A 13,253-nucleotide genomic window follows, 5' to 3' on the forward strand; every position below is an offset into this window, starting at 1 on the left:
TTACTTCACAAACCACTCCCTCTGGCATTTTGCCAGGCGCCATCCAGACTTGTTTACAGACTCTAACATTTCTTGGCAAAATACCAGGTGCCATCCTGACTTGTTTACAGACCTTAACACTCAACCATTTTTAATAGTGTAAAGGGGACTAAGACCAAAAGACACAAAGAAGTGTCCCCTAAGCAGTTGGCTAGGTGATGACCCTGAAGGCTTCCCAAAGGCCCAAGTGTTGAAAACTTGGTCCTCAGAGTGGTGCTGTTGGGAGATTGTGGGACCTTGTGGAAGATCTTCAGGTCGTTGGAGGTGCGCCCCGGGAGGGCACAATGGCACCCCAGTTCTTTCCTTTTCTGCCTCCTTTCCATGAGGTGAGCAGTTTGGCTTCAGCCCTGATGTGGTGCCTCACCACGGGCTCAAAGCAACAGGTCAAACCCCTCATGGGCTAGCACCTCTAAAATTGTAAGACAAAATAAACATTTTTGTTATAAGTTGATTCTCAGGTATTTTTTAATAGCAATGGAAAGGTGACTAAGGGCTACCAAAAGTGGCTTTTAAAAAAAAAGCAAGGAAGTACATATGCAGGTTAGAAGACAGGGGCATTGGATTGTCCTGGAAACTGCCGATCTCTAAGTCCTGTCCTTACATGAAGAATAAGAATAATCCCCACCTATATTAGAAGCCACAATGTCTATATATTATACCAGCTCCCTTTCTACCGTGAAGTCTAAGCATCCTTATGGATAAGACTCATTACTTCCACCCTTTCTCCTCTGCGTTAGTCAGATTTTCATTGCTGTAACAAAAATACCTGATAAAAACAACTTTGAGGAGGAAAGATTTATTTTTGACTTATAGTTTCAGTCCATGGTCAGCTGTCTTCGTTATTTGAACCTGAAGTAAGACAGAACATCATGGTGGAAGGGTAGAGCAGAGGAAAGTTGCTTACTTAATGACATCCAGGAAGAAGATAGAAAAATTGAGGGGTGGGGAGAAGGAAGAGACCTGGAACAAGATATAGTGCCCAAGAGCCTGCCCCCAGTGACCTGCTTTCTTCCTCCAGTCATACCCTATCTGCCTATAGTTTCCACCACCCTGTAGTAATGAATGAATCCACTGATGAGGTCAGAGCCCTCATGATCCAATTGCTTCCTCTGAATATTGTTGTGAACCAAAACTTCAACACATGAGCCTTTGGTAGATATTCTAAATTATAACAATCTCTGCTAAGCACCCTGATTAATGTCTCCTCGTTTTCCTCACCATTTCAGTCTTGAGGTAACCTATAATATACAGTAAGTGTATTGGGGTATACACTGTAAGTATATTATAGATTGATTTTTCCTTCAGAAATTGTATCTCCTAAGGTGCTGTGTTCTTCTGCAGATATACTGAGTCAATTTGTTGTTGCAGGAACATGAACTGGGATGAAGTACAGACTTCTTCTAGAAAAGTCATTCTCTTCAACCAAAAATGCAGTGAAGAAAAGAGATGGCTTCTACCTGGTCAGCCAGACCAACCAAATTGAACTTTCTCAGACTGGTATTATAAGCAGATCCCTTTCCCACCAAAGTATAATGAATCTAATTAAAATATGTATAGAAAATAGGAAGGAGGTAGTTGAGTTTAATAATCTTACATTTGTATAGTACTTTATCTTTTTTGAATAATTAATACCTCTCACTGGATTCTCATAATACTACTGAGAGGTTAGGCACATTTTTAGTTTTTTGGTTTTTTTTTTTCCTTTTTAGACCAATTTATTCTCTCAATAAATCCATTATTAGTTTCCATTAATCAAAAAACAGTCTGAGGCAAGGAGCAGTAAAATCACTTGCCAACTCCCATGTCACAGCTTGGGACTCAGTTAGTGCTAGAAGCCAATCTCTGGACCCCCAGCATGATGCTGTTTCCACTCCTTTGTGGGAACTCTGGCACCTGTTGCCATTTTGGTTTCAAAAGGAGTGTGGGGGAAGCCAGCAGCCATCTTTGCTCTTCTATTCCTGTTTCTTGTAGACATAGACTCTGCTCTAGAATATTCTTGTCTTAAAAATATGTCCGATCTGTCTATAGGATTCCTTTTGGCTACCTCTATAATTCACAACTCAGTACAACTTCACCAAAAACAAACTCTGCTCTGTGGTTCAGCAATGTAATCATGGGCTGTCTCTCTTATCTCTTGCCTACTAATATGTGTCAACGTTGTAACAGACAGAGATATATTTATTCTGGCAGTACACATTCCCTTAGTTTCCAGATGGCTAGACACAGATCAAGTCTGGAGAGCAATTTCCAAAAATATTTTGCTGTTAGAAGGTTATATAAATATATATATTTTATGCTAAAAACCAGAATATCCCAGAATTTCAGAGCTTCCTGCCTCATCTCACTAGTTGTTTCATGTGTCTAGATACTAGTAGTTTGAGTCTAGATACTAGGAGTTTAGTACCTGGGGGGAAAGCCATCAAAGGTTCTACAAATAAGAAGGTAGAGTTTATATGCAGGCTCTTGTTCTTGTCTCCAGGGCGTAACTACAGAGTATCTTCTTATAACACTGGGACTGTCTGAATATTTTCAAAGATATAATAGGGCATTCCAGGCAGGATCACATTTATACTAAGCTCTACTAGGCCACTTATGATATCAAGTTGTGACTGGCTTTACCAGGAATCACCCCACCTCCACCTGTACCCAGCTGACCTGAGATCCAGCTCCACCCAGAATTCAGGCCTTTGAGAGATATTTATATAAAAGACATTTATCCCAGCTTGAGGTTAATGGGAAGCAGAATACACAACCCCAAAAATGACATATGCCACTTTAACAAAAGGGTTATTTTGAGCTGAAGGCAATTGAGAAAAATCAGCTACAAGAAAAGATCTCTGATTTGGCAAAATACAACACGTTTTCATGTTCATAACGCTAAAAAATCTAGGGATAATAGGAACATATCTCAACATTATAAAAGTGATCTATGCTAAGCCCCAGGCCAACATCATTCTAAGTGGAGAAAAATTGAAAGCATACTTCCTCTAAAAACTGGAACAAGACCAAGATGCCCTCTTTCACCACTTTTATTCAACAAAGTCCTTGGAACTCTAGCCAGAGTAATCAGATGCAAGAAATTAAAGGAATACGAATAGGAAAAGAAGAACTCAAACTACCACTATTTGCTGATGACATGGTTCTATACTCAGAGGATCAAAAAAATTCTACCAAGAACTCAAAAAAATTAAACAATAAGATAACAAATAACCCAATCAACAAATGGGCCAAGGACCTGAACAGACACTTCTCAGAAGAGGATATACAATCAATCAATAAGTACATGAAAAAATGCTCACCATCTCTAGCAGTCAGAGAAATGCAAATCAAAACCACCCTAAGATACCATCTCACTCCAGTAAGATTGGCAGCCATTAGGAAGTCAAACAACAAGTGCTGGCGAGGATGTGGGGAAAAGGGTACTCTTGTACATTGCTGGTGGGACTGCAAAGTGGTGCGGCCAATATGGAAAGCAGTATGGAGATTCCTGGGAAAGCTGGGAATGGAACCACCATTTGACCCAGCTATCACCCTCCTCGGACTATTCCCTGAGGACCTTAAAAGAGCATACTATAGGGATACTGCCACATCAATGATCATAGCAGCACAATTCACAATAGCTAGACTGGGGAACCAACCTAGATGCCCTTCAATAGATGAATGGATAAAAAAAAAGTGGCATCTATACACAATGGAGTATTATGCAGCACTAAAAAATGACAAAATCATGGAATTTGCAGGGAAATGGATGGCATTAGAGCAGATTATGCTAGGTGACGCTAGCCAATCCTTAAAAAACAAATGCCAAATGTCTTCTTTGATTTAAGGAGAGCAACTAAGAACTGAACAGAGGGAAAGAGCATGAGGAAAAGATTAACATTAAACTGAGACGAGTGATGGGAGGGAAAGGGAGAGAGAAGGGAAATTGCAAGGAAACGGAAGGAAACCCTCATCGTTATACGAAATCACATATATGAGGTTGTGAGGGGAAAGGGGGGGGAAGGAGAGAATGGAACAACAACAGATGAGGTAGAGAGGGAAGATGGGAGGGGAGAGGAGGGGGGATAGTAGGGGATAGGAAAGACAGCAGAATACAACAGTCACTAATATGGCATTATGTAAACATTGTGAATGTGTAACTGATGTGATTCTGCAATTTGTATTTGGGGTAAAAATGGAAATGCATAACTCACTTGAATCAAATGTATGAAAGATGAAAAAAAAATTCTACCAGAAAACTTCTAGAACTAATAAATGAATTTAATAAAGTAGCAGGATATAAAATAACACCCATACATCAAATGCATTTCTGTACATCAGTGATCAATCCTCTGAAAGAGAAATTAGGAAAACTACCCCATTTACAAGACCCTCAAAAAAAGATAAATAAATACTTGGGAATCAACCTAACAAAAGAGATGAAAGACCTCTATAATGAAAACTACAGAACACTAAAGAAAGAAATTAAAGAAGACCCTAAAAGATGGAAAGATCTGCCTTGTTCTTGGATAGGCAGAATTAATATAGTCAAAATGACCATCCTACCAAAAGCACTATACAGATTTAATGCAATTTCAATCAAAATACCAATGACTTTCCTCATAGAAATAGAAAAGGCAATCATAAAATTCATCTGGAAAAATAAGAGACCCAAAATAGTCAAAGCAATCTTTAGCAAAAAGAATGAAGCAGGTAGCATCAGTATACCAGACCTTAAACTATACTACAGAGTAATAGTAACAAAAACAGCTTGGTATTGGCACCAAAATAGACCTGTAGACCAATGATACAGAATAGAGGACACAGAGACAAACCCACAAAATACAGTTATCTCATATTAGACAAAGGTGCCAAAAACAAATGGTGCTGGGAAAACTGGAAATCCATATGCAGCAAAATGAAATTAAGCCCCTATCTCTCACCATGCACAAAACTCAACTCAAAGTGGATCAAGGTAGAAATGGCTTCTACCAGAGATTTGCATTTGATTTGCATTTCTCTAATTGTTTTATTTGATTTGCATTTCTCTAATTGTTTTATTTGATTTGCATTTCTCTAATTGTTTTATTTGATTTGCATTTCTCTAATTGTTTTATTTGATTTGCATTTCTCTAATTGTTTTATTTGATTTGCATTTCTCTAATTGCTAGAGATGTTGAAACATTTTTTTCATATTTTTGTTGATTGATTGTATAAAATAAATAAAATAAGAGATCCTGTATCTAATAGAAGAAAAAGTAGGCCCAAATCTTTATCATGTTGGCTCAGGATCTGACTTCCTTAACAAGACTCCTAAAGCACAAAAAGTCCAATCAAGAATCAATAAATAAGAAAAAATTCAAACTAAAAAGCTTCTTCTCAGCAAAGGAAACAATCAATAATGTGAGAAGAGAGCCTCCAGAATGGGAAAATATCTTTACCACAGGCACCTCAAATAGAGCACTAATATCTAGGACATATAAAGAACTCAAAAAACTTAACACCATAAAAACAAATAACCCAATCAATAAATGGGCTAAGGAACAGAATTGATACTTCTCACAAGATGATATACAATCAATCAACAAAAATATGAAAAAATGTTTCAACATCTCTAGCAATTAGAGAAATGCAAATCAAAACTACTCTAAGACTTCTTCTTACTCCAGTCAGAATTGCAGCTATTAAGAATACAGACAACAAAAAATGTTGGCAAGGATGTGAGAAAAAAGTTAACCCTCATACATTGCTGGTGGGACCACAGATTGATGCAACCAATCTGTAAAGCAGGGTTGAGAGTCTTCAGAAAACTTGGAATGGAACCACCATTTGACCCAGCTATCCCTCTCTCGGTCTATACCCAAAGGACTTAAAAACAGCATACCACAGGGACACAGCCAAATCAATGTTAATAGGAGCACAATTCACAATAGCTAAACTGTGGAACCAACCTAGATACCCTTCAATAGATGAGTGGATAAAGAAACTGTGGTATATACACACAATGGAATATTGCTCACCTTTAAAAAAGAATAAAATCATGGCATTTGCAGGAGTTAGAGAATATCATGCTAAGTGAAATAAGTCAACCCCAAATAACCAAAGGCTAAATGTTTTCTCTGATAAGTGGATGCTGATCCACAATGGGGGTGGGGGAGAGCATGGGAGGAATGGAGGAACTTTGGATAGGGCAAAGGGGAGGGAGGGGGAGGGAGGAGACCTGGGGGTAGGAATGATGGTAGAATGAGATGGATATCATTACCCTAGGTACATATGAAGACACGAATGGTGTGACTACTTCATGTACAACCAGAGAAATGAAAAATTGTGCTCCATTTGTATACTATGAATTGAAATGCATTCTGCTGTCATGTATAACTAATTAGAACAAATCAATTAATTAATTTTTAAAAAAGAAAAGCTCTCTGCACTCTCTCTATCTGCCTAAAAGCAGGACATAAATTTGTAAAGGTATTCCCCTCTTCTATCTACCAGGAAGGGCAGAAGTAATCACTAAAGACAACTCTAAATCCTATCTGCCTAGAGATAGCACCAGAGCCTTCTACATAGGCAAACCTCACCCCCAGCTCTCACTTTCATTAGTTTCCCCCATATATTTACATTCCTGCAAGTTGCCACTTCTAGATTCAAAGTCCTTTTCCTTTGTTGTGCCACTTCTTTTAAAAGTTACTGTTCATTTGTGAATATCTAAACCCAAGTTCTCACCACCTCTTTCAGATATTCATCTATGAGTGCTCCCATGTGTATTCACAATGCACATACTAACAAACTTCTGTTTTTCTCTTATTAAGCTGACTTTTGTCAGTCTAAATTGCAGGGCTCCAACTAATGAGTCACTGATGAGTGAAATAATTCTTTTTTTCCTCCCTACAAGGTCTTCTAAGATTTGTGGTTCTTTGGTTTCATGAACATCAATGAAAGCAAGGAATGCAGGACTTGAGGTAGAACTACCTATTTCTTGAAATCCCAAAGTGATCAGAGTTTGCAGTGGTCAATAGAGAAAGCCCTCTACTCCTCACTCCCTCACTCCTAATTCCTTTCTCCTACTCTTGGTTTTATTTTCTGCCAATGCCTTGGGTCCATCAGACAAGGTCCTCCAATGAAGCCAAGGCACGGGCAGGGCCTGCCCCTCATCCTTGTTACTGTATTGCAAACTTCTGACTCTGGGAAGATGGGACAGGCTGGGAGCGTCACACCCTACCTATACAGGTGATACCACCAAATTTCCCAGCAAGCTGTTGAAGAGTTCTGCTAGTGAACTTCTCTTATAATTCATTAGGCTCAGAGAAGTAGCAACCCTTCCTAACCTGTCTCTCCCTTTTGCTTTAGACTATCCACATACGCAGCAGAACCTGTTCCACATGGGTTCTTAATAATCAGACTTTGAGCCCAGAATCATCCTTTTCCTTTGTAAGGAAAAGGATATTGACAAAAGTTGAGATCAGCTGTCCCATCCACAAGTTAAGCTAATGGTTCTTTTTTTATATTTATTTACTCATTCTAATTTGTTATACATGACAGCAGAATGCATTTCAATCTATAGTACACATATAGAGCACAATTTTTCATTCCTCTGGTTGTACACAATGTAGATTCACACCATTCGTGTCTTCATGCATGTACCTAGGGTAATGCTGTCCATCTCATTCCACTATCTTTCCTACCCCCATGCCCCCTCCCTTTCCCTCCCTCCCCTTTCTTTGCCCTGTCTAAATTTACTCCATTCCTCCCGTGCCCCCCACCCTTATGGATTAGCATCCACTTATCAGAGAAAACATTCAGCCTTTGGTTTGGGAGGATTGGCTTACTTCACTTAGCATGATATTCTTCAACTCCATCCATTTACCTGCAAATGCCATGATTTTATTCTCTTTTTAATGATGAGTAATATTCCATTGTGTATATAGACCACAGTTTCTTTATCCATTCATCTATTGAAGGGCATCAAGGTTGCTTCCACAGTACACCCTGGAATCAACTGAAGAATTATGGAAAGATACCAAAGTGGCATTTTTCTGATTTAGTTAGTTTAGAATGAGGCCAATTGATTTAATTGGTCTAGGGCAAGTTGTGGTTTCACACATGATTCAAACATGTAAAGGGCTAAGAATCACTGGGTTCTAGTCAGAAAGCACATGGATTACCCTGTAGAAAAATTTGACATCCTTGGGTTTCTTTCTGCCTCTGTCAGAGGTTAATTTACAATATTAATACATGCATTTCCTTGGGGGTGGCAATCAACCCTAGCCAGAAATTATTAAAGAGAACCTTGTTCTATTCACTTATTCACATTTGGAATTTTAAATTCAGTCCCAAAGCATTAACCACCTTCTGATCTTTTGTCAAGAAAATACAGCCTCCACACTGTGGATAGCAGGCTGAGATTAGTTGTCTGGCTCTTATTCTGTCTGTTATGCTTGTCTTGGGACATTTTGTGCTTCTAATCTGCGGTCCTACTTTTATCTATAATTTATTTCAGTGGTACTTATTACCAATTCCACACAGTCCAACAACAAAAATTGGTCAAACTCTAAAACATTCAAGCAAAGAAGGAAGCTTCTTTTATACTCTTCTCCCTTGGAGTGAGGATTAGATTGCAGGAAAAACTGTGAAGAATTTCCAATTTGATTCTCCAGACTCATGTACAGAGACGGCCGAGCAGAGAGTGGGAGGGGGCTGGGGGGGGGGGTTGAAGGAAGGGAAGGTGCCACTGAAAAGTCAGAGCCCCTTCCTTAGGGGAAGCATCTTCAGACAGTCACATTCTGTATTGTATGCTACTAGATCTCTGGCTGGAACACTAACACTGGGACAAGAGCGAGGACACTCCATGGGGTACTGTCCCAGCTTCTTGCTGGCCTTCCCTGAGGGATTCCAGTAAAATGAAAACAAATGTGGCTGTGACCTCTTGTGTGTGCTGTCTCTTAGGGAAAGCATGTATTTCATCCCCGTCAGTCCTTAAGGCGTGTCTCACAACCCAGTTTACAGACGAGGAGACAGCCTCCGAGAGGCAAGTCACTCAGCCCCCCACCAAGATCAAGCTCAGGGCCGTGTCTTCCAAGTTCAGGGTCTTTTCCTTGCCTTGACACATAATTCAGATTGTGTTTGGGTTTGGTTGTTTGTTTGTTCGTTTTGCTGTTGATGGCATAAACCTCTTTCACAATAAAAGAAAATTTATATAGTTGCTCTGAGCTGGGAGCAGGTTGGCCCAGCATTCTGGACTAGGTTTCCAGGGTTTGGCTGAGTTCCCTGAGTGACTGTCACCTGGCTAATCTGACTGAGCTTGGATGGACTTGTTCGTTACCTAAGTGAAAACACTGCAGTGTTTGTTCTCAGGCACAGTCATTAGAGACTTTCTCCTCTAGGTTCAGTTCAGATCTGTTATCCTCAGATTCAGACCTCTTCCAGACGGTCCAGGCAGCTCCTAGGTGTCTCTTTAATAGTTGATCCTTTTTTTTTTTTTTTTTTTCTGAATTCTCCATCACTGATCTGCAATCGCTCCTGCTTCTGAGCTTCCAGGGCAAAGTCCTGGCAGGGCCTTCTCGTCCTGGAAGAGGTGAGAAGTGCACCTCTTTCCCCACCACCCATCCTCTCTCAGATGTCAGACTGAGAGGAGAAGGCCCCATTGGAGCAACTCAGCCACAGGAGCCTACATGAAGTCACAGTATCACTGGTGACCGCCAAGTATTGTACAACATGTTGACGGTGGAGACCAAGGAAGTAGAAGAGGCCATCACCTTACCACCATCTGGTCCAGGAGTAGGGCATGAGTTCTCACTCCAGCTCCGAACCCCACCCCCAGAGAAGCTGATGCAGTGTCTGGAATGGGGCTCAGTCATCAGCACTTGAAGATACCAGGTGTTTTAAGGTGAAGACAGCATTCAGATTCACCGAACCGTACAAATATAACCAAAGCTAAAGATGGTGTATAAGATGGTACTGCTGCGTCCCTGCCTGAAGAGAGCACTAAATTGGTTAGGACAGTTGGAGGAAGGTAGGGTTTAAACCACAGCGAGCCAGTGTAAGTCAAGTGGGCAACACTGGAGGGAGAGGAGCTCTGAGGGTGTCCAGAAGGAGGACGTGGCCTGTGCAAGGCTCACCCGGGGTGTAGTTACTTGTGTGCTGTGTGCAGTCAGCCCATTCTTTGGACAGAGAAGGTACACCTGGGGTGTATGACAGCCCTGAGACTTCATGTTTGCAGTTGTAATAAACTGACTCAAGAGACGCTTGTGAGCGATTTATCTCAAAATGAGTCCTTCTTATTATTTTTTTATTATAAGATTTTTCCTAGAGTAGCAACTATCTCTCCATTGTTCAAACTACAGTAGCTGAGGGCATCACGTTCCCGCCTTCATCTTTTTGTTAAAAGTTGTCAAGTACATAAGCTCAGCTTGGGAATTCGGTCTCCTTGAATCCTCACCTGAGCGTCTCCTGTGGCTTTTGCCCCACAGCTCACCAGAGCCTCCTGTCATAGTGGGAGTATTGCAGGTCAAGGGTACAAACCTGCAAAGCCTAGGACCAAAGCAGGCCTTCCAGCCCTGAGCCTCTATCCCTAGCCCCATCTCAGTCTTCTGAATTATATCAGGCTGATATTAAACTCAAAGAAATGCTTTCCTAAGAGGAGGGAAAAGAATGGATTCCCACTACAGGTTAGAGTGGGGCTGACTAAGTCACCCACTCAATGTCTTCCTCTCCCCTAAGTATCCCCAGCCATGTAAAATAGAAAAGAGAAACTATGCCTGAGCATCCTGAGAGAGCTTCCTGAGTCACTGGGATTAAAGGCCTGTGCCAACATGCCTGGCCTGAACTTTTTTACACTAGGTTTGTGAAGAATGGAAAGTTTTGGAAAATGTGAGGACAAGAGGATAAGAATAAAGAGTAGTAACAGGGGACCGAGCAAGGCATATGCATTCATATTCCTCTTAATGTCCAATCACCTTTGTGGATAAGGACGGTCCTTTCCTCCAAGTAGAGGGAGGGCATCTCTCACATGAGGGTTTGCCATTTCTCAAATTTCTTCAACTCAAAATATTTAATAAGCCAAAGGGTTGCATCTTAAGAAGCCCACCACCCACAGTTCAGCACTTAGCTCATATTATCTCCCAGACCAAATTAACCTAGATTTTCTCTTTAGTTCCTTCTGATTTTTCAAAGCATAAAGCTAACTCCAAATAGATAATACATGTTGATGAATTCTTTGAGTCCTCACCAAGGCTTCAAAATAAAAAAGCACCAATTTCCTGATAGACGGTTTATACACCAAATAGCAAAACCAGAGGTTATCAATCAATAGCTCACCAAATAGACTTGAACATGTCGACAAAACATCCCCATAAGACAAATAAGGTGAGACCAAACAAATTACACAAAACCTTTAAGAAGTAAATTGGGGAAAGCGGAATGATACCAACTCCCATTAGTTATGTTTCTCAGTAATCGCTTCACTGAAACCCACTAGGTGCCAGGTACCCAGCTCCAGGCCTGGAGTGGGAGATATTTACAAAGCAATTTAAAACCACATGGAAAGTGCTATTAAAGCCATGTGCAGAAGGGCTACCAGAAGCCAAAAGAGAGAGACTCGTGGATCCTGAGAGAGCTGAGGAAGGCCCTGTGGCATGGGTGACATCTGTGCTGAGCGCTTGAAGACATCACAGGCAGCAGGCGAGAAACAGAGAGCAGCGGAGGCAGCTGGGAGGCAGCTCACTCTGGGAGACTGGGCTCTTCCAGGAACATGATGCTCTGAGCAGCTGGAGAGGGGAGCAGGGGGAGAGGCCTTCAGAAGTTTGGAATGCATCCGACAGACAATAGGGAGGAAGCTGTGGGGGCTTGAAGACAACTTGTAAACCAAGATACGGGGACTACAAAAATATCTAGCAGAAGTGTGGAAGATAAATTCAAGAGGGAAGAAACTGGTGAGGAAGCAGTCCTGCCTTCCTCCAGAAGACATGCAAACCAACCTACAGGTGCCATGCTGTCGCCAGGAAGCAGCCCTGAAGCACTCGGGGGGAGTCAGACCCTGTCTGTAAAGTCGACATTTGAACCCACAGAACACTATGTGGGACCACCAGGGTGGCGGAGGAGACTGTCCTCCCTCCTTCACAGCCATTTCTTGGGTATCAAATGGTCAAACAAGATGCGGTAGCTTTGTTGGCAAATATTCTGCATTGAGACCTCCACTTTCTCAACATCCCTGAAGTTCTGTCATCACCTTTGGTTGTTCTAAAGTGACGATTTCTGTAGCAGCTGTTTTTCATATTTTCGGACAAGTTGTGAATTTGTTAATTCCTTCCAATGTCAGAAAAGACAGTATTTGTGTCTGGACCTATCAACTATGGCAACAGAGTCAGGGTTCAGTTTTTGGAGCTCTGAGTACCAGTGCACATTGGCATATGGGGAGATAGAGTAACCAGTACTGTTTCCCTGAAATCAATTTTAGTAGAGCTAGGATCCCGTTCCTCACTCCCTTCTGGGGCTCTTCCCTCCCTTCCTTCCTTTCAGTTAGAATTACTGAATTGATCTGCAGGGTTCTTTAAATATTTATTTTTTTAGCTTTTTAGGTGGGCACAATATCTTTATTTTATTTTTATGTGGTGCTGAGGATCGAACCTAGTGCCTCACACATGTCAGGCGAGCGCGCTACAACTTGAGCCACATCCCCAGCCCAATCTGCAGTTTTTCTTTCCTCCCTAAAGAGAGATCAGTTACCCCAAAGGCATTTTGAACCTTTGCCTATTTTAAATGGTATTTCCCTGAAAGCCAAAATAGACCCATCTTGCCTTTCAGCTCAATTCCTCTAGGGGGAAAAAAGTAGGTCCTAATCAAGCCTTTGGTGGGGAGGACTGCATGCTGGGTTTCCAATCTGTGGAAACTAATTATCTGTCTGGAAAACAGGAAGTGATCTCCTATATACAATGAGAGCACACACAGAGAGCAGAGTGTTTCCCTGTCTCCTAGTATCTGCTCAGCCTCCCCAGCTCCTCCATGGAGCCATCAGCCTGCTGTCCACTGTGGTTTTCTTCCCTTCCACATCTCAAGCACGGTCTGAACCTCACTCACATCTACTGACAGTGCCTGTCATGGTTGCTAGTGCACAGTCTTAAGGATAATTGATATTAAATAAGGACCCACTCTACACTGGGCACCATGACAGCAGCTTCAGATAGATGTGATACCACAACTTCCTCAAAACCCATTCTACAAATAGGAAGGATTATGGT

This window comes from Callospermophilus lateralis, chromosome 5 (genome assembly GCF_048772815.1).
Source record: "Callospermophilus lateralis isolate mCalLat2 chromosome 5, mCalLat2.hap1, whole genome shotgun sequence".
Lineage (NCBI taxonomy): Eukaryota > Metazoa > Chordata > Mammalia > Rodentia > Sciuridae > Callospermophilus > Callospermophilus lateralis.